Below are 25,691 nucleotides of genomic sequence, written 5' to 3'. Positions count from 1 at the left end.
CTGTGATTGTCTGGATTCTAACTGATGTATCTTTGTATCATGTAACTCACTGATTCAACTGATGTAGATACCTACTGTGGAGCCTGAGCAACCTTGGCCGATGCCCGGTGGAGCTGTCCTTTGCAGCTATAGAGGAGTCTGGCCCCTTGGCCGTCACCTACCCAGTCTGACATCTGACATGGTCTTCCTAGTCTCCCCGTTGGTGTCTCCTTCCTTCCTCATCTCCCTCTGTTTCTTTGATTCAAACTGTTGTAACTATGTAACTGGTAACTCACTGATCCAAGTGATATAACTATGTACCCTGTAACTCCCTGATCCTTATGTAAAGCGCTAAGATACCTACGGGTCTAGCCAGCGCTATATAAAACTTTGCAAATAAATTAATTAAAAAATTTGTATAATACCAACAATCTTGGTGCAAGTTGTTGCTTATACGTTTTATAAAAAGGACCTGGTTAGTCCGTCAAGACCAGGCGCTTTGGAACCGTCTAGAGTGTTGATATCTTGGGGCACCTCTTCTAAAGTGAGTGGTTCAGTGAGGAATTGCCTCTGACTGTCCTCAAGCCACACCATGGCAACATCTGCCAGGTATGTTGAGTGCCTCGGGGTAATGGGATACCTGAGAAGAGTACAATTTCTGGTAATAAGTACCGAACGTGGCCATGATATGTTTTGTGCCCGCAATGGACTCTCCATTCTCTGCTTGGAGTTCTGAGACATAGTTGACCAATCTGTTAGGGTGTAGTATGCAAGCAAGGTTGCGACCAGGTCGCTTTCCGTCGCCATGGTGACGAGCTTGGGTGCGTTTGCTCATGTACACAGTTTACCGTTCTGCCAACTCACGATATTCTGCAAGCAATTTCGCCCATCGAGACAGTCTAGGTGCTCGATCAGTCTCCTCGCCATGCTCCAGCTCCTGCAGTTTCGCCTCAATCTGGCTTAATTGAGTGCTGATATCTCAGAGAATACCCACCTGCCTGGAAATACACACCCCTCTGATAAAGGTATTAAAGGCCTCCGAAAGGGTTGCCTGTGAAGACACAGTTCCGGCATTTTTCTCAAAATATTCGAGAATAGACCAATGAAGCTTACTTCGGAATACTTGGTCACAAAGTGAATTGCTGTTAAAATGCCAGCTGAACTCGAGGCCACATCCATATGGAATCAAGGCTTCAATAAGATTGGATTATGATCTGAAAGTGTTCTTGCTAGCACCGTGACCTCGGATATCCATGAGTGGGCAGTAGCCGATAATAGCCAATAATATAATTGGTTTGAGACAGAATAGGCCGCCGAATAGAAGGGTACTCACTACCCTACAACTCAACTCACAACCCTACAACGCTGTACTAGGTTACTCCCCACCCTAGAACTCTACACTAAGGTACTCACCACCCTACAACTGTGCACTAGGGTACTTACACCCCTGCACATGAGTACTCACCACCCTCCACCACTGTACTGGGGTACTCACCACCCTACAACTCTGAACTAGTGTACTCACCACCCAAAAAATCTGTAATAAGAAACTAGCAACCCTACAACTCAATACTAGGGTACTCACCACCATACAACTCTGTACTAGGGTACTCACAACCCTACAACGCTGTACTAGGGTACTCCCCACCGTACAACTCTGTACTAGGGCACTCACACCCCACAACTCTGCACTATGCAATCCCAGCAAACAGCACATCAGTATATTCAAACCCACATTTAGCATAAACGTAGGCAAGGCAAACAGAAAAGCATACCCCCATACATCACCATATAGAGTAAGCAATATACATGCACACCAAAAATAAGATTAGCACACATCAACATGAACAGAAAACTGCTTATGACATGAAATGAACATTGCAGCATAATTACCACAGAAATGAAAATAAACATAATAACACACCATCAGCAAACTAGGGATGGCATGTATAGGCAGTCACCCAAAAACATAAAAAAAATATTTCAAGTTCTCCTGGTGAGCGATCCCTCATCCGACATTCCTTTACAATCCCCGGTAACAGGAGAGAGAACATGGAATTACCATAACTTTCCACTGTAGAGCATACTGTTGTAGAATTATTCTATTGTTTTTCCCTGTCCTCTCTATGATCTCCTTTCCTCTCTATGCTTGCTTTCTATTCTAGAATGTTTATACTAGCTTGTAAGACTCAGGTTCTGTATGGTCAGTTGGGTACTGGTCAGCAGGCGTCGAGTCTACCTACTGCTGTGCTCTGCATTGTATCCTGCATTAAATCTCTTATACCACCACAGCTGACTGGGAGATTTACTTACAACATTTTGGCGACTGGTTCCTGCTGTCCAGAGCGTTGAGATGATGTGCCTCTCATTTTCTGGCACATTTTGGTGAGCAGTGGTACTCGACGAAGATTCGAACCCGTGGACGTCTCACAAGAAGGCTGATCAATTGTGGAGACATCCGATCGTAATTCCGGCAGAAAAGGACGTGTCTGGAGTTTTTTTGGGCTGTTCTGAAGAGTCTTCAAACTGACAAGAAGTAAGCCGACTTTGCTGCCTAGCAACCCCCTCCATGTTGGACACCATCTTGCAATTGACTGGGCAGCTTCGACAGTGGGCGGATGTGACGCGGTACGTTGGCGTGTTGCGCTGCGTTTCAAGCCTCACTTTCATCCCGGCGGCCATATTGATTTCATGGAGGAAGTTTCACAACATTTGGCCTTTCCCTTCGTGTTGTGGAGCAGCGTCGCAACGAGGAAGGCGTTTTGTTTAGCGGTTCGCCCTCTCAAGGTATCGAGTGCATTATTCTACGATTTTAAGTGGATACGTGACTTTGAGCCAAATTTTTTATTTTTTATTTTGATTGTGTGCCTATTCATTTAACTTCAAAGCCCTTAAACTGTTATACCTTTCCATTTCTATAACTTGGAAGCATTTCAACAGTTATACATCGGGCTTACAGTCTCAATCTTGTTGAACTTGTAAAGAGTAAGTATGGCACAGCAAGTTGTAGTGGCTCTTCCTCCTCCTTTCTTGTCTGAACCTGGAAATCCCAATATTCAATGGGAAGACTGGTATATAATGTTCGACAACTACTTGGAGGCACTTGATGGGCAAGAGTTCTCCTCCAAAAGAAAGAAAGCAATCCTATTGAGTACCTTGGGCAAGGAGGGTCAAAGGGTCTTTAGATTCTTGCAGATTGCTTTACAAGCCAATGGCAAGGCAATTCCTGATGAGTTTAAAGAAGCTGTCTCAAGGTTAGAGGTCAGGTTTGCCAAGGAAGAGAAACTGGTTATGAACAGTTATAAATTTTATACCCAGAAACAGAGGCCGGAGGAGTCTATAGATGACTTTGTCACGCGTTTAAGGGAACTCTCCATTAAATGTAAGTTTGGAGCTATGTGTGACGAACTCATACGTGATCAGCTGATTGTTCAGTGTAGCAATCGAAAGATTCAGGAAAGACTTTGGGCAGCAAAAAATCCCACACTCAAGGTGGCGATAGATCTCGCTCAAGTTATCGAAGAATCAGAGAAGTGCATGAAAGTTATTGAGAGCTCCAAGAAGTGTGCTGAGCAAGAGGTTTCAGAAGTGTCGGAAAAAGCTTCAGATCTTGAGGCGGACTGCTCACTGGATGAGTCAGTTGCTGTAGTTAAAAACAAATTTAAAACCAACATTAAGAAGTTTTGGCCTTCAAATAAACTTTGTTCAAGATGTGGGAGCACTTCTCATATTTCAGAGGCGAGGTTCTGTTTTGCGGCAAATAAGGAATGTCTGAAATGTGGTCGCATTGGACATTTCTCAAAAATGTGCAAGGCAAAGGGCAGACAGAAGATTGCTGTAGTTGAAGATTACAGTAGTGATGTATCATCTGTTAGGAACAGATTATTTGTTGTTAATGACACTGTTGTTGCAAGTATTGACGACAGGAGGCAGAACAGACCGAAGGCGGAGTTTATAATTGATGGGCGTGAGGTATCACTTATGGAGGACACTGGTTCACGCTATACAATTATTCCCCGTTCCCCTTTCAACATGTTGTGGTGTGATAAACATCTTTTACAGAGTGACATTTCTCCCAAAGGGTTTCAGGGAGAAACTATAGATATTGTGGGATATTTAGAGTCAGACATAGTATTCAAAAATAGATCCACAAAAGGGAAAATGTATGTATCCCTTGATGGTTCACCTATCTTGGGTTGGGTACACCAATTTTATTTGTATATCATTATTAATCCAAGGGCGCCGGAGCAAGTCATGGTGTTGGAGGATGACTCCATAGAGTCTATTTTGAATGACAATGGCTCTGTGTTTAATAGTGATCTTGGTGAACTCAAGGGGTACTCTCATCTCATAAGACTGAAAGATCACCCTGTACCTATTCAACATAAGTTGAGGAGGATTCCTTTAGTTATTAGGAGTGAAGGTAAGTCCTTATTGGAAGAGGTGCTGCAAAGTGGTGTCATTGAGCCAGTGGAGGGGTTACAGTGGGTTTCTCAGGTGGTCATTTCTAAAAAATCAGATGGCAAACAGATTGTGTGTGGATCTCAGGTCATTGAATAAGTGCATGATTGCTGACACCTTTCCCCAGCCCAACATTGGGGAATTGGTTTCCACTCTTGATGGGGTGAGATATTTTTCCAAGCTAGATCTCAAGAGTGCCTACCATCAGGTAAAATTGCATGAAAGCTGTAAACACCTCACCGCTTTTATCACCACTGAGGGCATCTTCCAGTTCACCAGGCTACCTTTTGGCCTTATTTCAGCCGCTAGTGTTTTTCAACGAATGGTGGATGAAATATTCAAGGGGCTGGAAAAAGTGGTTTACTTTCAGGACGACATTCTGGTATTTGGTAGTTCTGCTTTTGAGCATAATCAAATACTTAGGAAAGTGCTGAGTAGAATTTCAGATGCAGGTCTCACTCTGCGTAGAGAGAAGTGGGTTTTTCTCGTGGAGTCAAAAATGGTGCTAAGAGGGAGAGTTGTTTGCAAGTTCAAGCTCGTCCTTTTGTTAAGGTGTTGAATGAACTTTCAACTTGTAGCAAGGATATTCTGATGCGGAATGATAAATGTGTTCCTCCTTTTGATCTTAGGGGTAAGCTTATTGCTATTGCACATGAGGGACACCTTGGACAAACCATGACTCAACAGAGACTGAAAGCAAACTTCTGGTGGCATGGGTTGGATGCTCAGGTTTCAATGTGGGTTGAGCGATGTGCCACTTGTAAAGAAGGGGAAAGAATGTTGAAAGTTGCTGTTGGGTCGAGTTTGGGGCAAATTTCATCATCTAAGGTGCCGTGGCATACTGTGTGCTAAGATTTCATAGGGCCAATGGTAGAACTCAATGAGAATCAACGTTTTGATATTGTTTGTGTTGACACTTATACCAAATGGGTTGTTGTTGAGTTCATCAAGGATATTACTACAGATACCACAATTACGTTTTTGAAGTCTCTTTTTCAAGTGGAAGGTTTTCCTAGTGTTATGGTCACAGATAATGAGACACAGTTGACCTTGCACAACATGCGGACTTTTATGTCTCATTGTGGTGTGTCTCATCATAGGACTGCTCTATACAACCCACAAGGCAATGGCCTTTGTGAGAGGATCAATAGGTTGGTTAAGGGCACTATTCAGCTTGCACTGTCTGGAAAGGGAAATGTTTTGGAACTGGTGCAAGAGATGCTCTGTGCGTATCGAACCACAGTTCATGGTGGCATGACAAAGTCTCCTTTTGAGCTCATGCGAGGTAGGGTTCCCGGGACAAAATTGGTTCTTTCTTGGATTAAAAATTTATTTGGTGAGACTTGGGAGGTGCAATTGTCTAATGTGAGGAGCAACATTTCAAAAGGGGATCTTGTGAAAGTCAAACCAGGAGGAGTTTCTAGGGGTTTAACGAAGTTTAGGGGTCCTTTCCATGTCAAAGTTGTATTTCCACATTATGTTGTTCTTGAAAATGGAGAAAAGTGGAATTTGAGGAGGGTCGCTTTGTACCAGAAAGATATTCCTTCTATTCCTTCATCTCCTCACACTTTTGTAAATAATTCAAATGTTGATTTTCATGAAGAGAGGGGTAGTGGTTACATGTTGACTTCTTCTCAGGTGGAATCTGCTTCATTTTCTTCTCCTTCTGACAGGATTGTTGATGGAGGTGGTGATGTTTCGGATTCTGGTTTTCCTAGTCTTCGTAGCACCATCACTGATTCTTCTTCTTCTCAAGTACTCTTTCCTCCTCCCTCTCCTAAGGTTCAAGGGTATCGTAAACCTCCTGTTTATTTAAAATGATTACATTTGCAATTAATGTTTATTTCTCTGTTTTGTAAAGAAGGGAGATGTGTTGTAGATGTATTCTATTGTTTTTCCCTTTCCTCTTTATGATCTCCTTTCCTCTCTATGCTTGCTTTCTATTCTAGAATGTTTATGCTAGCTTGTAAGACTCAGGTTCTGTATGGTCAGTTGGGTACTGGTCAGCAGGCGTCGAGTCTACCTACTGCTGTGCTCTGCATTGTATCCTGCATTAAATCTCTTGTACCATCACAGCTGACTGGGAGATTTACTTACAACACATACCAGTCTCAACTTCCACGAGGCTTGACTGGTCTGAATAGAAATTAAACTAAACTGGTCCAGTCTTACCAGAATCCCAAAATAGCAAGGTAGGTGTGCTGGACAACTTCATGGCGTTCAGCTGAATAACTTCATATTCAATTTCACTTTACTGTTCACTGAAGGGGAAACCATCACGTCAAACAGTCTGAGATTCCAACGTAGCAAACCATTGATTCCCGGACCTCAATTCAAGATGCAGCCTTCCATTCAGCGTGATGACATGCAAAGAAAAACCCACAAGTCGGCGCTCCAACTTTCTCAGAATGCCCCAACAGGAGCAGCCTCCCTGATGCTCAGCCTGCACACTCCAACTGACACTCAGCACATCACAAGGCACCCATGCATTCTATGACATCACCAAGCATTCAGCATTCCACTAATCACCAAGCATTCCAGCACTAATCGTGGCTGAGCAGTAGGGAAGATGTAGCTAAGGATAAGGAATGGCAATAGTTAGGTCACAACAGACTACAGATACGCATTCACTGAGGCGCAGAAAAAGACGTAATTGAAAGAGTTTACTAACATAAAAATATAATTAAGCAGAATTAAATGTCACTTTTACACAGTATCAAATTACTTTCCGATATGGGCAGATAATACTACACTTGAACACGTGAAAACGTGACACCCGCTGTACATTTGAAAATCAGAAAATATATAACATGTGCTGAAACTAGCCACAAAAAAGCTGTTAAAAAAGTGACCCTCCGGCAAATTACAGACACCTGGTTATCCTACCTAAAGCTCGTGTCCCTTGCTTACCTTTTGATGCAGCTCACTTGTTGTCAGTGAATTTTAGCGTTTCCGGGTCGTATAACAGCCAATCCAACTGATGAATATATATTCTGTGTCCTCTAGGAGTACTGTTAGTGTAGAAGATACTCTTGGATTGGAGCGATGTAGCTCCCTCAGCCAATCCTAGTGCTCCGCACTTTAATTCCGACGTGATTGGTTGATTGTTCGCACGTGCTTTAGTCCGAGCTCTGCTCTGACTCCAGTGTGGAGCAAAATAGGTTGTTGTTAGACCTGTAAGTGCAAGTGCATTAGTTACGGACCGTGGTCTGCTCTGATTTTAGGGGGAAGGGGGGTTGAAATTAACATGGCTGGACCTGGATACGTGACCCCAGTTGCGAGCGGTTTGCCCTCGACAGACAGCAGGCTTTTATCTGGCCGAATAATTGCTCTCATTGATGAGTCTCAGGCCACGCCAATGACTATCGTTTGGGGTATGGCGGAGGCGCAGCAGAATACTGGGTTGATTTATCAAATCAAGGTGTTTTGTTTAGATTTGCGGTCTTCTGCTACTTTAAGTGACTGAGACATGTCCGGTTGCATGTCAAACATTTTTTTGTTTGCTGTTTTCTTTCCGTTCAAAAATAATTGGAAAACTTTACATGAGCAGCATTTGCGTTACACAAACGCTATATTTAATTTTAACAAGGCAACATCGTCTTTACGTTCCTTCTCCTAGACATTGCAGATATACCTCAAATTGTAATGCCTGTGACGAGGACGAGTAAGACTAAGAGTAAAGAAGGTTGCCAGTAAATAATCAGGACATTCATTTTAGATAGGCACGGGGAGATTAAGTGATTAAGATTTATAGAATGACTGATTGGGCAGGTCCATGGACTTTATTCCTCTCCGTGCTCAAACACGGGTCTTATTCTGAACGACCTTCGAACCTCGGAGGGCTTTCACTATTATTGACATAGAGAAGGAGTGTTTCTACACTGGTTAATAGTGCATATTGTTCTAAAATGAAAGGAAGAATAATTGATTAAGGCCTGACCCACTCAATTTTTTATTGTCAATGCATTTATTTTAGAATAGAAAAGCACTGTTCCGCAACCGTGGTCTGTAATAATAAATACCAAAGTAAAAGTAGTGAGAGATAAAAGTATTTGAATAATAGGTTGACGTTGAAACAAGCGTTGGCAAATCCAATAGGTCTTGCCTTTGGTACCTATTGGCTTTACAAATGCATTTTGGTGATGCTGTACAGCATTACTGGAAATCAAAATACTTTTGCAAATGCTGTGCTGCATTCGCAAAATAAAAATGAGGAATGGCACTAATAGGGCCTGCATCATTCAGTAGGCGCATGCATGCATGTTGATGTATACTCGTTCATTAGTCAACACACATGTACGCAGCTACTGAATAGCATTGTTTTATTTACCATTTAAAGATGGTGGGCACCACTTGCCACAGTAAATACAAATGAATTTTCAATTGCACTAAAGTATATTTCCGCAAGAGGATCTCTACTGGGCTCTCTCAAAAATGTAAACATTAATTTTTTAAGAACAATGAGGCATGTTTGCGACACAGGGACATTGGGTAGGTGGATTTATTTGACAAAGGAAAGCCAGGCAGTGAGATAAAGGATGGGAAAAAGCACACCAGCAAGGGAGCAACACAGCATGAGGGTGTGATTTGAAAGGGGAAGGAAGCACACTAGGGAATGTTAGGTTATGTTAATTTCGATTTCTATAGCGCCAAATCACCGACAGGTCTCTTAGCGCTTGCTTTGGGTACCCGTCCTGGCTTTCCCTGCGAGATAACCCCTACTGGGCATCCCCAAGGTGAAGACCAGGCATCCCACCGCGGTGGGGCCATAGTGGAGATTAAGCAAGCTATTGCCCAGAGTTGCAGAGTGTGAACCAATGATTCGAGTAGGCACCGAGGCGAGCATTAACGAGTCCGTGGACATTTTTTAGCTCAAGACCCTGCCGCGTCGGGAATTGAACCCTGGTCCCGGTCTGACCTCTGCATCAGGGTCTGCTTTCTCTAACCAGTGAGCCACACTTCTCCAAAATGAGAACCCAGGGCCACGGCTGTTGAGGTGTGTTAGGAGAGGCACACAAGGGAGAGAGATGGAAATTGGTGCACCCTGAGTGCTTAACAAAAAAAGAAAAAAAAAGTTCCCTAAAAGTGAACAGTGCAAGGATACTAGTCAGCAAATCAATAGTATGGTAAAGTGGTTATGATTAGGAAGCAAAGAAATAGGAGTTAGAATAAAGTTACCAATGGTAAGCAACAGGTGGGCTGTAGGAGGCTGGCTTAGTAGATGGTGCACACTTATTTAAGTGAAGCACCTTGCACTAATCCAGACAACCCTGTTGTGAATCTGCTTATCACAAAAAGGACAGATCCTAACCATAACCCTCTCCTGGGCCAAAGCAAAACCCAGCACTTCACCAAGGCGAAGTAATAGCACCAATCCAAATGTATGGAATATAACACATATACATTTATTAATACACTAGTGCAACAAAGGCAGGCCGAATGCATTAGTCATTGCAGATTCCCAAGTAACAAATGGATAATTGGATGCAATATATATGTAGCAATGAATGGAAAAGAAATAAGAAAAGAGTGGCAAAGAGTAGAAAGAAATAAGAAAAAGGTTTGGCTTATGAACACCTCACTGACTGATTCAGCACCATCCTGCCAGCCCAAGCTGAGGAGAGTCCGGTTCTGCAGCCTCAACAGGGGTTCAGTTAGGACACAAATTCCTTTGCCGTCCACAGGAATACGTCTATTCTGTGGTGAACTTCCGTCTGGCCCGTGGAGGCCTCTCGCTTTAATACCATTTCTAACGTGAAACAAAGCTTCTAGATCGCCTCGCCCCTTTCTCATTGGAAAACCGGGCTGGCTCGTACCAGTCCACGTCAAGGTCAAGACAGTGGCTGGCCAAGCCTCTGTATTTTGGCTTCGAGGTGGAGTTTGTACATTCCACAGATAATATCCAGTTCGCTCTGGTCAGTGAGGTGCGAGAAACAAGTGAGGAGCAAAACATGCCCTCCCCACCTTGTGAAGCACAGAAAATGGCAAAAGTCGAGAAAATGAAGTCGGTTCTTCAAGCGCTGTCATGCACATAAAGATGCTTAAAGCAGAGCAAAATTAGTAAGCAGGTTGACATGAAGTCATGTCAAAGCCAATAACAAGCACTGCCGTGAAGCAAGATAAGGTTAAAGAGCAATATTGACATGAAGCCATGTCAAAGTCAATGGTAAGAGCTCATATCACAAGGTACTATTCTACATAATTGTTCTCACTAGGCAGGTAAATATATATCGTTCTACATTAAGGCTAGAATAAAATAACACACTAAAGTCAGTTTAAGATGGTGATGGTTGATGGCCATCATCAAGTACCCGACCACAAGAGTGGCTCATTCATAACACCCCTTCTTTCGTAAACACATTTTTCTGCCACCATTGCCCAGTCCATGTCCCTATCCCATTCGGCCACAGAGGGTGGTGCTTCCACTCCCAACTTCCTCGCTATGTTACGTTTGCCTAATGCACAGTCTAGCATGACTAAGAGACGCTCCTTTCCATTAAGGTCTGTTGGTTCTCATATATTGAGCAGGCATAGTGTTGGTGTTTGTTGCAGTTGCTTGCCTGACATGGTTTGCAGTTGTGTCACTAGTGAGCTCCAGTTCCTCTGAATGAGGTAACAACCCCCAAATAATATGATAGAACGTACCCTCCTCCTCGCATTGTCGACTATATGATGCATCCTTCTTTCGTTTCACGCCATAGTGTTGCTGGAGTAATATGGTCTATGAAGGACTTAAGTTGTATTAATTTCAGGGTAGAGCTTATGGGGGCCCCCCTAGGTAATGAGAGTGCTTCCTGCCAGTCCTCGTCTTCTAAGTCGCCCAAATTACTCTGCAATTTCTTCTGCAGTTTTGTAAGGGGGTCTGGCATAGCATTTAATAACTTTCGGTAAACTTTTGATATTGCTTTATCATCAATCTGGTTGCATAATAGTCTGTCTTCTAATGGGGTTGATTCTGGAAGGGTTGAGCCAGGCGGGTGAACCGACATGATAGCATGTCTAATTTGTAAATACCGGTAAGTCTTTGATGTCGCCATCTCAAATTCCTTTCTTAACGTCTCAAAGAGCTTGATTTTTCCCTTTGCCCACAAGTCCCCCACCGTTGAGATGCAAATCAAGTCCTATTTGTCAAAGTCCTGCTGTCTAATCAGTTCTCTAAGTATCTGGGCGTCCCACAATGGCGTCATCTGCGTTATTTTATGTTCCCATCCTAGCTGCTTTGTTATCTTATGCCAGAGATGGTTTGTTGTGTTGGCCCTGTTAACACCTGTCGTTTGGGATATGTGTAGGGTGCCCGTCTATAGCCTCTCTGAACTATGTCAGGTGGGCCTTATATCCATTGGTTGATTACTGCCAATTGTGTTGTCCAATAATACAACCGGATATCTGGAGAACTGTACCACCCTCATACCACTTCTTCACCAGCTTGCGAGTGGCTATTCTTGGGGGTTTTCCCTCCCATAGCAAAGATCTGATTTTGTTGTCAATTTGGGAAAAGTATATGTCTGCTATGGGGAATGGTGTGTTTTGTAGGACGTACATAAACCTAGAAAGTGCCATCATTTTAAAAAGGGCCGCTCAGCCCAGAAGGGACAGTGGCAAGGTACTTCAATGGTTTGCGTCCTCCTGTAGTTGTTTAAAGGCTCAAAGAAGGTTGTGCTTGTAAAAAAGTGATGGGCCTCTGGTAACCAAAATCCTTAAATATCGGAATCCTTCTTCTGTCACTGTCACCACGCACTTTAAAGGCAACTTTGGTGTGGGGCCCTGGAGAATAAATATTGATTTGGACCAGTTAATGGTGTAGCCAGAATATTTCCGAAAAATTAGTGAAAATTTGTATTATCCTGCCTATTGATGAATGGGGCGATGCCATGTAAAGGAGGCTATAGTCTGCGTAGAGAGAAATTCTGTCCTCCCATCTCTCGGTCCTTTTCCGGCCTCTGATTATGGGGTCTCCCCTGATCCAGGTCGCCAGGAGCTCAAGCATCAAGGCAAAAATCAATGAATAAAGTGTACATCCCTACTGTGTTCCACGTTTAAGGGGGAAGGGACCCGACACGTCCATTCACAATCACTTGGGCTTGGGACTGCGTGTACAATAATTTTACCCAGTTTATACATTTGGAACCAAAACCCAACCTTTCCAGCACTTCAAATAAGTAGGGCCATTTTGGCGTCTAGCGAGAGAATTGCTGCTGCTTCTTTGATGGTGTCATTTCTACCCAGCACTCCTTGCAGTCGTCTAAGATATAGTGATGTATTCCTCCCTGGCATGAAAGCCTGATTGATCAGGGTGCACTAGTTTCATAATTACTGGCATTAGTCTATTGGCCAATAGTTTTGCCAGTATTTTAGCTTCTGCGTTGAGAAGTGAAATGGGTCGGTATGAATCACAATGTTCAGCTGGCTTGCCCTGTTTGTATATCACTACAATTGAAGCTAGTCTCTAGTCTCTTGGCAAGCATCCTTGTTGTATACTTTCTTCATGCATTTCTTTCATATGGGGTGCAATTTTTGTGGCAATCAATTTGTATAATTCAATAGGGATCCCATTGTGTCTCATTGCTTTCTCGGATTGTAAACTATTAATGACCCCCGTAGTTTCTTCTTCCGTAATGTCGCCATCTAGAAGGATACCTTCTTCAGTTACAAGTAAGTCTCTGGAGTCGTCTCGTGTGGCAGAGGTGGTAGATGTATATATTTGCCTGAAGTGTACTGCGAACAGCTCCACTATTTCCCACAAGTCAGTTATCATTATGTAGAAAATTAGAAATATTGATGTACATAAGCAACGTTCATTTCCCTTTTCCCACTCCTCCCCCTGTATGCGCCATGAATACCGTAAAGCATTGACTGCATCACTCTGCCAGCAAAGGCCTGTACCCATGCGTACATGGCAACCATTCTAAGCACCCTGGCCCTTTTCCTGCTCATTACAAATCACCGGCTTCCCTTCTGCGCGTATCTGAAACCCTCTCTCTCTCTCTCTCACATGCATGGATTAGTGAAACCCTCTCCCTCTGTGCGATCCTGCCCTGAAAGGCAGCCCTTCTGCTTGACCCACGCAAACCCCCCATTCACTCTTGAAGAGGTCACCTTCGCCCCAGCTGACATAGCCCTCCCCAGCTGCACCTGACTACCACCGCTCACTCATGCATGAGTCATAAGATCTCTCTCTCTCTCTCTCTCTCTGTGTGCGACTCTGTCCCTGTGCACATCCTGGCTCCCCCTTCCCCTTCTCCCTCACATGGGCAAGTCATAAACCTCCTTCTGCAAGATCCTGTCCTTGGTAGTCACGACCGCGCCTGACCAACACCTCCTTTCCTTCCATGAATGCCCCTCTGTTGACAAGCCCTCCCTCCGCACTCGATTGTCCACGCGGCATGAATACCACTCCTTTGATGACCCCTTCCCCCGAGTCCGACTGACCACACATGTCCGAGGCCATCGCCTAAGCCAGGAGATACCATTTACTGCCCTTTTTGTATGAAGTCACTCCTCTTCAAAGGACCCACTATTGATCCTGGCCACCCCACCCCCTGGGCTATGATCAGGCGCACACATTCTAAACAGTTGACGGAACACTCAGCTGCGTGATTGCCCTCCCCTCTTATCAGCAAGTCAAGGGTCCCTATTGTGAACACATGTGGGGTAGGATTGACACGAGGATTATGGGGATATCTTTTCTTTGTTTCACAATGCTGTGATTGTAAGGCCAAGTGTTTTGTAAGGTATAAAAGACGGAGTCTCAGCTCACTTGTTAGAGCACCTCCCGATGACACCTTGTTTCGTGTCTGAAATGACAGGCTCTCCTCATGAGAAATAAACTCTGTTCTTGTGATTCCTGCTCCCAGCGCCCGTCTCTTTATTTTGGTAACTATTCAAAATGGGAACTAATAGGCGACTTGCGCCAGCCATCCGGGCATCGATACTAGTATGGAAACGCACATGTCGCTCTCTTTTTCTACAATTGGCGTCCCAACGCGGGGTCCATCAGTGACATAAGGTCCAATGAGAGAGATCCAGACGATGAGGTGAACATCTAAATGATCGGAGTATACCTGCCTTGAGAGGGCCCTCGTCCGGCTGCCGATTGAATGAACTTCACCAATTCCGAACGAACCTCTCTCGAGTGACCTACTGTCCTGACTGGAATCCCACAGGATTGCCGCGGTAAAATCATGGAGTAAGAGAACGATCGGGCGCTGGAAGGAGGAAGGCGAAGAACTGCCCACACGGTCCGGTCCGGGTAAGGTCGCGTAAATGCGACAAATTGTGAATTAATTGTTTGGTTTGGATAATACTAGTATTACTCTTTTGATTGGTACCTCTGGAGATTCACCGTCTGCAAACGGAGAAACAACAGGCTCTCCCTTTGCAAGCAGTGAAGGATAGGTAACGCAGACTTTTGTCCCCATTGTAATCCGTCGTGCCTATCTTCCTCCCCCACTGTTTCCCGAACTGCCGTTCGTGGATTATTGTCTGGAGATTCTTTGTCTGCAAACAGGGAGGAACAAGGTCTCTCTTTGCAGGTAGAGAAAGAGTGGGTAACGCAAACTTTTTTGTACCCACTTATTCTCCCCACTGATTGTTTGATTGACCGTACATTAAGTGTTCGGTATTGGTTCTTTTGAGGTATTCACCGCCTGCAAACAACGGAGAATAGAAATATTCTGTCTAGTCTTTGCCCGCCGTGATAAGATAGGTAGTGCAGACTTTTGTCCCCGTTGTAATCCGTCATGCCTATCTTCTCCCTATTGGTTGGTAGCCTGTTTTAGCCCGGACCGCTTATTAGAGTTGAACCATCCAGCTCCACTGGAGGGCACACCTAATAAGGACCTATTCATTAAGTGTGGACTAGTCGCTATAGCTTATAAGAGGTTATGGCATAAAAATACAAGAAAAGGAGTTGAGCGAAATCAGTAGGCCACTGAGGAGTTATCAACTTCGCTAAAAATAAAATAAGAAATGTTAGAAATAACCCGTAATAAGAAACATAAAAATGGCGAGGGAAGACAAGCTTGACACCAAGGCAAGCCACGAGGTAACTAGGTTCCGTTGCCTATTCCTGCCCTAAACATGTCTGCCTCATTGCCCACCACGCCCAAATAACGGTCACATGAAATAGATACAAATCAACAGGTACCTACCCCCATTCCGGAAACTCCCGAAGTGCCACAGGTCTGCGGTTACGCCCATCCGGTAGGCGAGGCCTCGAGGCATGCGGGGCTCGCCTGGCCACAGTCGGAAGGGGAGGCTGTGGGGCGGACGGCCCAGAAAACCGTGATGGCCTCTCCTTCTCTCCTCTTCTGCTGCCTTGCAGGCCACAGTGGGGGCTGTCTTGCCTCAGCCACCGACCACCCCCCCTCTGTCTCTCGCCTGGACCGGCCCACGAAGAAGGCCGAAGCCAAAAACAAGAACGGCGGCGCTTACATGTAGTCCCGCCACATGTCAACGCCTGGACAAGTGCAAGTAGTCCCGCCACATGCCGACGCCTGGATAGTTACAGGTAGTCCCGCCACATTTCAAATTCCTGGAGAGTTGGAGGTAGTCCCGCCACATGTCAAAAAGGGGGGGGGGGCTGTCTTGCCTCAGCCACCGACCCCCCCCCCCATCTTCAATAGCCGGCACGGCCAATATCGAAACGGCGGAGCCGAGGATCGGCGAGGGGTCGCTGGAAGGGGGAGGTGGCGCGAACGAGCCTCCCCCACCTCCCTCCAGGTGGAGGCTTCCAGCGACACCCCAACGCTCTTACTTAAAGAGGGTCCACATCGAAAAGCAGTCTTTTGCCGGGGCGGGCACACGCCCCATGCCACCTCTCCTCAACCTTGAAGATTCTATGAGAGCCGGGGGGCCCCCGACCCCTCTGCATGGGTGCCCCCGTCCCCCTCACTGGGACCCGCGACATCGACACACTCCTGCCGGCGCCAGCCTCAGTTTGGAAATGGCTAAAACCCAGCCAAGGCACAGACTTGTTCAGTTCCGGTGGAACACCAGAATGACCCGGTAGGAAAATTGTTGTTGCCCTCCCCACTCTTTGACTGATGGTCCATTTGTTAGACTGTTACCACATTGCGAAAAACTTTTTGAACTGCCAACGGAAGGTTCTGGTCCGACCATGAGTCATTGGAGACATTCTGACTATACCGGAACTTGCCTGACCTCGCCCAAAATGGCGCCGATACACGAAACGAAAAACTTTCGAACTCCCTGTTCACCTGGATTGCTCGAATAGTGATGCTCTGAGATATGTATGCGTTTTTGGACAATGAAAGTCGATAAGATGGATAGTGATTATGTGCTTAGAGAAGAAAGCAATACAGATATTGATCATGTGTTTTGACAATGAACTGATTTAGGGTGGGTACTTATTATGAATGGGAACAATGAATTGGTGTAATTTAGACAGTGAACGAGCACATGGATAATGAATTAATCTAATATGACTGAATCCTTGACATGCATCATGCTTGCTCTGTAGTAAAGTTTTATACGATTTTATTGCACTGCCGCACTTTTTGCAATGAACTGCCACCAACTTCGTTCTTCTTATGTACAGTTCCAATCTGCTCCGTGGCCGGTCCACTGGGTTGTAGGCCTGTATTTATACACCAGCACTTTCTATTAAAGGTATTTTTGAAAACGAAAGCATAGTTGTAGCGGTTGCATTAATGAGTTTTGAATGTATTACTACTGTGAGCAACGAGAAAGTATGATGAAGGCTGAAGGTTAAAAAGGACCCGATATTTAGCAGCTACATTATGTGTCACAGGTAGCCGGAAAAGTGTTTTGGAAGCCTTAAAGCGACACCACAGAAATGCCACCTGACTGCCACCCTTGCACCCAACCAAAAGGGGTTACGACCAAGTAACTCATGTAGATACGCAGATCGTCAGTGATTATCTATCTGACATTTCTGGTCCCTCTAGGCTTAAACGCTGAGATGGCAAGGAAATGCACTACGTGGAGATAGGTCGAGTATGTGGTAGGTAAAAACATTTCCGGATTACTGCATGCTGATGTGGTTTGAATGCTGCCCCCCCCACCCCCTTCTTTCTCCTCCCTTCTGCAGGTCACGTCGGAACTTCGACTGAAGTATGGGAGGACGATGACCGAACCACCGACGAGAAAGGGAAGAAGGGAATATGAGCATGGTCCTTATGACAATAAGTTCTTAAAAAAGACGTAGACTTGACATGACTGTACCTCCTTAGAAGATAGCGACTGGGAGGATGGACTGACATAGAGACTTGACGGGTACTGTATGACGAAAAATTGGCTAGAAATAACACGTTAGAGAATGTAACTAGACGTTTGACTAGGTAGGGAAAGGACAAAAGAAAAGTGCACGGGTGAGGGTTACCAAGACTGCACCCATCTGGGAAGTTAGAAATGTTGCTGATGTTCAAAATGTACTGCCCCCCCTTCTCACACTCTCATAGATCTAGCCAAGCTGTCCGACTGTTCTCCCGATCAATACTTGCCGTTGCCTCAGCCGGAAGAACTTCCGACCAAAGGAAGAAACTGGAGAATGGTTTAAAATCCAACCATGGGTAAATAGCGCGACCAGGTTCATTTCTGATCGACTAACCAAGGTGTAAGTATTGGCAATTGAGAACGCTCGAAAAGATAACAGGCGAGCAGGAAAAAGGAGGGAAAGGTAGAAAGAGCTAAGCACGTAGGTAAATAGGATAGTAAAAGATAAGTAGGATATAAAAATATATAGATCTTGTTGGCCAACTATTGTTTTATGTTTTGTTGTGAATGTCTTATACATGTACTGTCTTCCTTCGTCTGAGTTTGTGTGTGTGTGTACTGTAGGGGTTGGTGTTCTTTCTTTGTTTACGTCTCTCCGTTACCTGACCCCCTACTGTTCTGTGTTATGAACGCACTAAATGACCTATTTTTGTACACGTCTCTCTCTCTCTCTCTATCTCTGTCTCTCTCTCTCTCTTTCTCTACATGTCATGCGTGTACCAAATGGCTCGTTTAGATTGCGGACGACTCTCACTCTATGAGAGTCTCCTTATTCATCTTCCTTTTTATGGTAAAATCGTGCCTCGCAGGCACCAGTCTGATTGGATAATTATTGAACGCGAAGGCGTTCAGCGAAATTGACCGAAAACTAAAATAATTGTATATCGCCATATTACTACCTCTCCTTTCTGCAAAATGAATGAACACCAATTGGCTGAGAAGGAAAGGACAGGTAAGACGACTAAGGTCCCCCAATCTGGCCTTTATAGGGGAACTGTATGTCAATGGCACCTTATTTTTCTGTTCATCAGAGACAAACGCCAACGTCCAGCTTGACACCCAACGCCCAGATTCCCTCCCCTTCTTTTTGCACCCAAGCGCGAGCGCCCGAAGCATCCCCGCCCCATTTGATAGACCCCAGCTGCTGTCCCGGGTATAAACATGATGACCATGAGTAACTGTCGTCCCTCGAGAAAAACTTGTTTTACCTGACTCTCGATGATAGCGCCCCCGCCCTGTTCGAAAAGGTTAGCCAGCCTTGAAGGGAAATGTTCCGAAATGTTGAAATTGATGAAATACGCAGTTGATGGGAATATTATTTCTATAAAATTATGTCATGAATAGACGATGAATACCCTTGGCATGAACACAGTAGAAATGTTGACATATGCATTGCTTGGTAATAGACCTCTGTCTGTGGTCGATGAGCGTATCTCCCAAGTGCGTAGGAATGAGGGAGGAATTCATCTGCATAAATGACTTCTTCTATCAGTTCTCTAAAACTTGTTTTGTACCTATTCAAAGATCTGCGATCACCGGAGGAGAAGGGTCGGACGTGCCTGGCTGCAGACCTTGAGATACATGCGACCTCGACCAAAGGTGGAGCTGCAGAGCGACAAGATATGGGACGAGACAGCAATTTCAAACGTGGAAAATGACGGGCTGCCCTGAAGCCCTCCGTCTGCTAAACCCACGTGTGCCTGGAGTCTCCGTCCCCCTTCTTTGGGCCCGATTGATGGGCCTGCTTGCTTGTTATCCTTTGCTCCCCTGGTCCCTTTTGTGTATCCCAGGAACTCCGACCCAACTCCACTCTCTCTCCTATCGACTATTTGAACGACACATGCCCTCTTTTCCCCGTGACTTTTTGCCAAAAGGAAGAACTGCATTCAAATGGGAATAGGGTGTTGCCACAGAAATATAGGTGCCGAGCATAAGGCGCCGCCAAACGGATTGTTTAGGAAAAAGGACTGTGGTCTAACAGCAGAGCACTGACCGCACCCTGCAACGTGTAAGGATAAATCCGAGCTGGACCTATAGCTCCACCGCCGGTGCTCAACAGCGCCAACGAAAGGACACGGACTAGAGCCTACCAGTGATGGCTCACTACTAAAAAGACACTGTGACGAAGAGATCTTGTGTATTGAACTGAATTCCGCCCTCAACTACTTGGTCAAAATGCTCATTGGCCACATTTTTTTAGTCAGAAACATTTATGCTATGTAATGCTTTGAAATAACAGGAACTCAACAAATGCAATCTTCTGTGTGCTGCATTCTGCCAAACACATCAACTGTCCATGATTATATGCCATATGTTAGTATTGACAAATGCTAATCCTTCAACCGCACCTGTTTATATGTACCCTCATCGATTACGAAAATGAACTTTGCTATGTAAAAAGGGGCGACTGTAGAAAATTAGAAATATTGATGTACATAAGCAACGTTCATTTCCCTTTTCCCACTCCTCCCCCTGTATGCGCCATGAATTCCGTAAAGCATTGACTGCATCACTCTGCCAGCAAAGGCCTGTACCCATGCGTACATGGCAACCATTCTAAGCACCCTGGCCCTTTTCCTGCTCATTACAAATCACCGGCTTCCCTTCTGCGCGTATCTGAAACTCTCTCTCTCTCTCACATGCATGGATTAGTGAAACCCTCTCCCTCTGTGCGATCCTGCCCTGAAAGGCAGCCCTTCTGCTTAACCCACGCAAACCCCCCATTCACTCTTGAAGAGGTCACCTTCGCCCCAGCTGATATAGCCCTCCCCAGCTGCACCTGACTACCACCGCTCACTCATGCATGAGTCATAAGATCTCTCTCTCTCTCTCTCTCTCTCTGTGTGCGACTCTGTCCCTGTGCACATCCTGGCTCCCCCTTCCCCTTCTCCCTCACATGGGCAAGTCATAAACCTCCTTCTGCAAGATCCTGTCCTTGGTAGTCACGACCGCGCCTGACCAACACCTCCTTTCCTTCCATGAATGCCCCTCTGTTGACAAGCCCTCCCTCCGCACTCGATTGTCCACGCGGCATGAATACCACTCCTTTGATGACCCCTTCCCCCGAGTCCGACTGACCACACATGTCCGAGGCCATCGCCTAAGCCAGGAGATACCATTTACTGCCCTTTTTGTATGAAGTCACTCCTCTTCAAAGGACCCACTATTGATCCTGGCCACCCCACCCCCTGGGCTATGATCAGGCGCACACATTCTAAACAGTTGACGGAACACTCAGCTGCGTGATTGCCCTCCCCTCTTATCAGCAAGTCAAGGGTCCCTATTGTGAACGCATGTGGGGTAGGATTGACACGAGGATTATGGGGATATCTTTTCTTTGTTTCACAATGCTGTGATTGTAAGGCCAAGTGTTTTGTAAGGTATAAAAGACGGAGTCTCAGCTCACTTGTTAGAGCACCTCCCGATGACACCTTGTTTCGTGTCTGAAATGACAGGCTCTCCTCATGAGAAATAAACTCTGTTCTTGTGATTCCTGCTCCCAGCGCTCGTCTCTTTATTTTGGTAACTATTCAAAATGGGAACTAATAGGCGACTTGCGCCAGCCATCCGGGCATCGATACTAGTATGGAAACGCACATGTCGCTCTCTTTTTCTACAATTATTCAGTTCTCATTGTTTAAGCATTCTACCCATCTGTTTGTTCGCATCTATCTAACCTCTCCAGTAATTTGCCTGCTTGGTCACCTGTTTTTGAGGGAGAGGTTACATGTAGGTTGACACGAGTACCCGAAGCAGCGAGATCGTGTACATCTACATTTTAGACAGGACGCTCCATTGGCATCCCAAATTGAGGATCAGCTCTAAGTTATCTCTGCACTATATAGCACCTATTGGAATATAACCATAGGTTCCCCTACATCATTAGGAACAGGCTTTGACAAAAACTGCCAACATCCCGCCTTATTAGGGCATTCCAATTGTTCAACTGACCTGTTTTTCATCTATAGAGGCTTATTTGAACTTTCTCTGGCTGCATTTTCATCAGTTGGATCCCACACAGCTTGGCATACCAAGGAATATCATATTAGTGCAAATACAATCAATAAGTATTGGACTTAAAAAATCATTACCTTAAGGATAAGGTTTCTTTGTGTGATGACATCCCTAGTATTACAACAAGAGTCTGTTGTGACGGAACCCTGACTAAGGCTTCACCGAAACACGCTTAGTGCCAACATACCACCAGTTGTTCTATGGTATCATGTCATCTTGAATGTATATTACATCAGAAATGGTTGTCTAATCTTTACGGATAACAAACCACTAGAAGAAATCTAAGATGGATGTGTAACATTTGTATTCACTGACATTTTGTGACAACAGGAACAATATTTGGTGTATATTTGTGGATTATTTTTTATATATGTAATGTTTTTCACAAAACTTTATATTTATTGAAAATGAATGTGTTTTAAAGAAAGAGAAAAGATATTTAATTAATTAATTTCATAATATCAGCATCATTGCATGTTTTTCCATTTGGTATTCACTATATTATTTACGTACTAAGGGCCAGATGTACGACCTGCAAAATAGCTCCTCGCAAATTGCGACTCACAATTAGCGAGGCGCTATTTGGCATGTACAACAGTGCGTTTAACACTGTTTGTGATTCCCAATGGGGTCGCCAATTGCGACGCTCATTAATATTAATGAGCCTCTCGCAATTTGCGAGCCCATTGGGAATGACAGGTCCTCCCAGGGATGGTGGCCTGCTGGGCTCAGCAGACCACCATGTCTGGGACTGCTTTTAAATAAAGCAGCTTTTTTAAAAAAATGCAGCCCGTTTTCCTTAAAGGAAAACAAGATGTTTTAACCCCTTGCGTGCGGCGGGAATTCCCCGCCCATGCTGACTCCGCCTTGCGCGGGCGGAGTCATGACGGAACGATTCCGTCATCAGCACAGCTCACCCGTAGCTGATGACGGAACCGCTCCGTCATCAGCATGCAAGGGGTTAAAGGAAAACGGGATGTAAAAAAAAAAAAAAAAAAGACACGTTTCGTTAGATTTTTTAAGGGCAGGTAGTGGTCCCTGGGACCACTGCCTGCCCTTAAAAAATATTTTTAGAGACAGTCACAAAGTGGAAAGGGTCCCCTGGGGACCCCTTCCAAATTGCGACTCCATTGCCACCCTCTTGAAGAGGGTGGTAATTTGCAAGTGTTTTGCGACCGCAATTGCGGTCACAAATCATTCATACATTGCTTTGCGGCCGCTATTAGGAAGAGAACGCCCCTTCCTAACACCGAGTAGCAATTCCTAAATAACGAGTCGCAAATAAATTGCGACTCACTATTTAGGAATTGGACCTGGGCCATTTTGCATGTACAAATGGGTTGCAAACCCGTTCGTGCATGCAATTTAGGGTCGTACATCTGGCCCTAGGTTTTCCTGCCCACAATTGTATTGTTTATCGCCTCGCCTCTCTTTTTCAATTGTTATCACCTGTTTTATACACTTTGTGGAGTATGGTCAATCTTTTACTTTTGGATTCCTCTGTTACTCTATTTTTGTATTCTTGTTTTTCGATATCTAGCGCATGAAGAGCTTCTGCTCTGTTTGTTTGGGCATCCTCTGCTTCCCTTTCTAGCACATTCTTTTCTAACTCTAGATGGTCTTTTTGACGGTCTTTTTTATGCCCTAATATTAGGGAGAGCGCCTCTTCTTTTAATACAGTTTTAAATGCCTCCCAAAGCATCCAACAGAGCCTACATTTTCTTTAAAGTAGTTTTCTGTGGTTTGGATTAAGTCCTCTCTTATATGAGGGAGCTTTAAAAACCCTGGGTTGAGGGAGATAGTGGTTCGGGTTAGTTTTGATCCCCTGGAATAGGTAAGCCAGACCGGAGAATGATCGGATATGCCCCTTGCCAAGGGACTGATTTCTTTTATGTAGGGCAACTGATGAGCCTGAATATATAATCTATACGCAATTGGCTATTCTGTGCTCCGGAGTGAAAGGTGAATTGCAAGGTTTTAGGATTGTTTACTCTCCAGACAACTACCAACTTCATTGCATCTAAATAGTGTGATAGGGTGGTTGGTGGTTTGACCTTGTGTGGTTTTAGGAGGTTTACTGTCTTTTTGCCCGCAGAGCGCCAAATCTAGATCTCCCCCAAGTATTAAGTCACCCTCTGGTAGCTCCAGGAGTATTGCACTTGGGTCCAGTAGAGTTATTTTTTGGTATGTCAGGGGTATGGAGACCGTTAAAAATATGACGCTATCCTTTTAAGCCTGATGAATTGAGAGTATGGTAAGTGGCGTTTCAAAGCAGTTTGGTGAAAGCTTTTGAAGTGTAAACTGTTGTTTCTGTCTATGTTCTTAGTGTATACACTGATTTTTATACCTGTACCAGCGATTTCGATGAACACATCCAAAAATGTAATGACATATTTATCAATGTGATGGGTGAATTTAATATGGTCATGGAATTGGTTGAGCCTGTTGATATTGCTTTTCCAGCAAATTTCTGTTACTGTTCCAAATTATGAAGATATCATCAATGAATCTCTTGTATAAAATTAGAATTTTGCGCCGGGTTTCTTCATGAAGTATGTAATTATGTTAAAATTTAGACATGAAAATATTCGCATACGATTGGGCATCTGAAAAACTCATTGAGGCGCCATTACATTGTACATGAAAGGTATTCTTCCATTGAAAGTAACTGTGGAACAAAGCAAAATGTAAAAGTTCCAAAAGAAAATTCTTATTTGCTCCAATTGAATCTTGTTTGAGTAATGCCCATTCAACTGCTCCAAGATCTTCATTATGAGGAATTGAAGTGTATAATGAATTCACGTCTATTGTACAAAACCACTACTTTTCACTGGGGTTAAAGTTTAGTGGAGTTAAAAAAATTCAAGAATCCGGTGGTATCTTTTATATGAGTCTCTCATTCCTGTACAATAGGCTGTAAAAAGAAATCCAAATATCTTCCGATTGGTTCTAAAATGGACCCACAGGCTGAAACAATACGTTGGAATGGTGGATTTGATGTATTTTAGGTAACATGTACAACTTGGGCCTGCGTCCATATTCTGTGTACAAGTAGTTGTACGTGTGATGGGTCATGCCTTCCATTTTAATTGCTTTAGTAAGAATCTGTCTTAAGATGATTTGAAAATCTCTAGCCAGGTCTTGATAAAGCATTTGGTGTGTTTTGAGGTCTTGTACATGTGTATTCACACTGGTCTCATAGAATTCCATGTCCATTACAACTAATGCACCTCACTTATCTGCGTGTTGAAAAGTCAATTTCTCCTCCTTGGCCAGAAACTGTAAAATACTCAATTCTTTTGGTGTCAAATTAGGAGATTTCATCTCAGCAAATTTAATAGCATTTATATCTTTATTTCACAAATCTTTCAAATGTATCAATGGCTTTATGTGAGTTAGAAGAGATGAAAGACCTTTTAGGTTTACATTCCTTGTATTCTGAACTTTTTGGTAGGTTAATTGACAGTTCCAATGTGCTGAAGAAAAACTTCAAACGGATCAACCTCATAAATTTCATCAAAGAAATTTCACATTCTATGATGTTGCTCTTAAATATTGGAACAAAAGATGTGCCTTTGTTGAAAGTGGACTTTAGGGCTTCAGTAAGCTTAAGTTTAGAAATATTTATCACTATCATGATACCAAGCATGACCATGTTCGGCAAAGCCAATATATAGTTAGCCATCGCCTAATGAGGCATGGCCACTATATGTATGAAAATGACTGACTGCACGAACAAAGCCTGGAGAATCAACTCTGAGGTTTGTAGTGCTCATGCAGGGCACCCTTACACTTACAACCCAGCACCCTGCCTTCAGGATTGAAAGGCCTACCTTACGGGTGACTTATAGGTTTTAAGTGTAGTGACTTCAGATTTAAGGAAACTTGTATCTGTCGTAAGTGGTGCGAGCACCAACTTACATAGGCTGCAAAGGGCAGGCCTATAGTCTTAGTTTGAGTTGTCTCTTTGGGTGGCATAA

The 25,691-nt window shown here is 44.3% G+C and overlaps 1 protein-coding gene across 2 annotated transcripts in view; it reads right to left on the bottom strand.

The window, feature by feature from the left end:
- Positions 1-25,691, bottom strand: part of POLR3D (RNA polymerase III subunit D) — a 335,392-nt gene that overhangs the window by 296,218 nt on the left and 13,483 nt on the right. The window contains exon 1 of one of the 2 annotated variants that reach the window (XM_086943690.1): positions 7,351-7,468. The exons of the other annotated variant lie outside the window; for it this stretch is intronic. The gene's annotated coding sequence lies outside the window, so the exon portion shown is untranslated. Of the gene's footprint in view, positions 1-7,350; positions 7,469-25,691 lie in introns of those variants that run through there. 2 annotated transcript variants of the gene reach the window in all.

Source organism: Lissotriton vulgaris, chromosome 11 (assembly GCF_964263255.1).
Source record: "Lissotriton vulgaris chromosome 11, aLisVul1.2, whole genome shotgun sequence".
Taxonomy (NCBI): Eukaryota; Metazoa; Chordata; class Amphibia; order Caudata; family Salamandridae; genus Lissotriton; species Lissotriton vulgaris.
The sequence above is the reverse complement of the archived record's forward strand: the minus strand, read 5'-3'. Positions and strand labels throughout refer to the sequence as shown.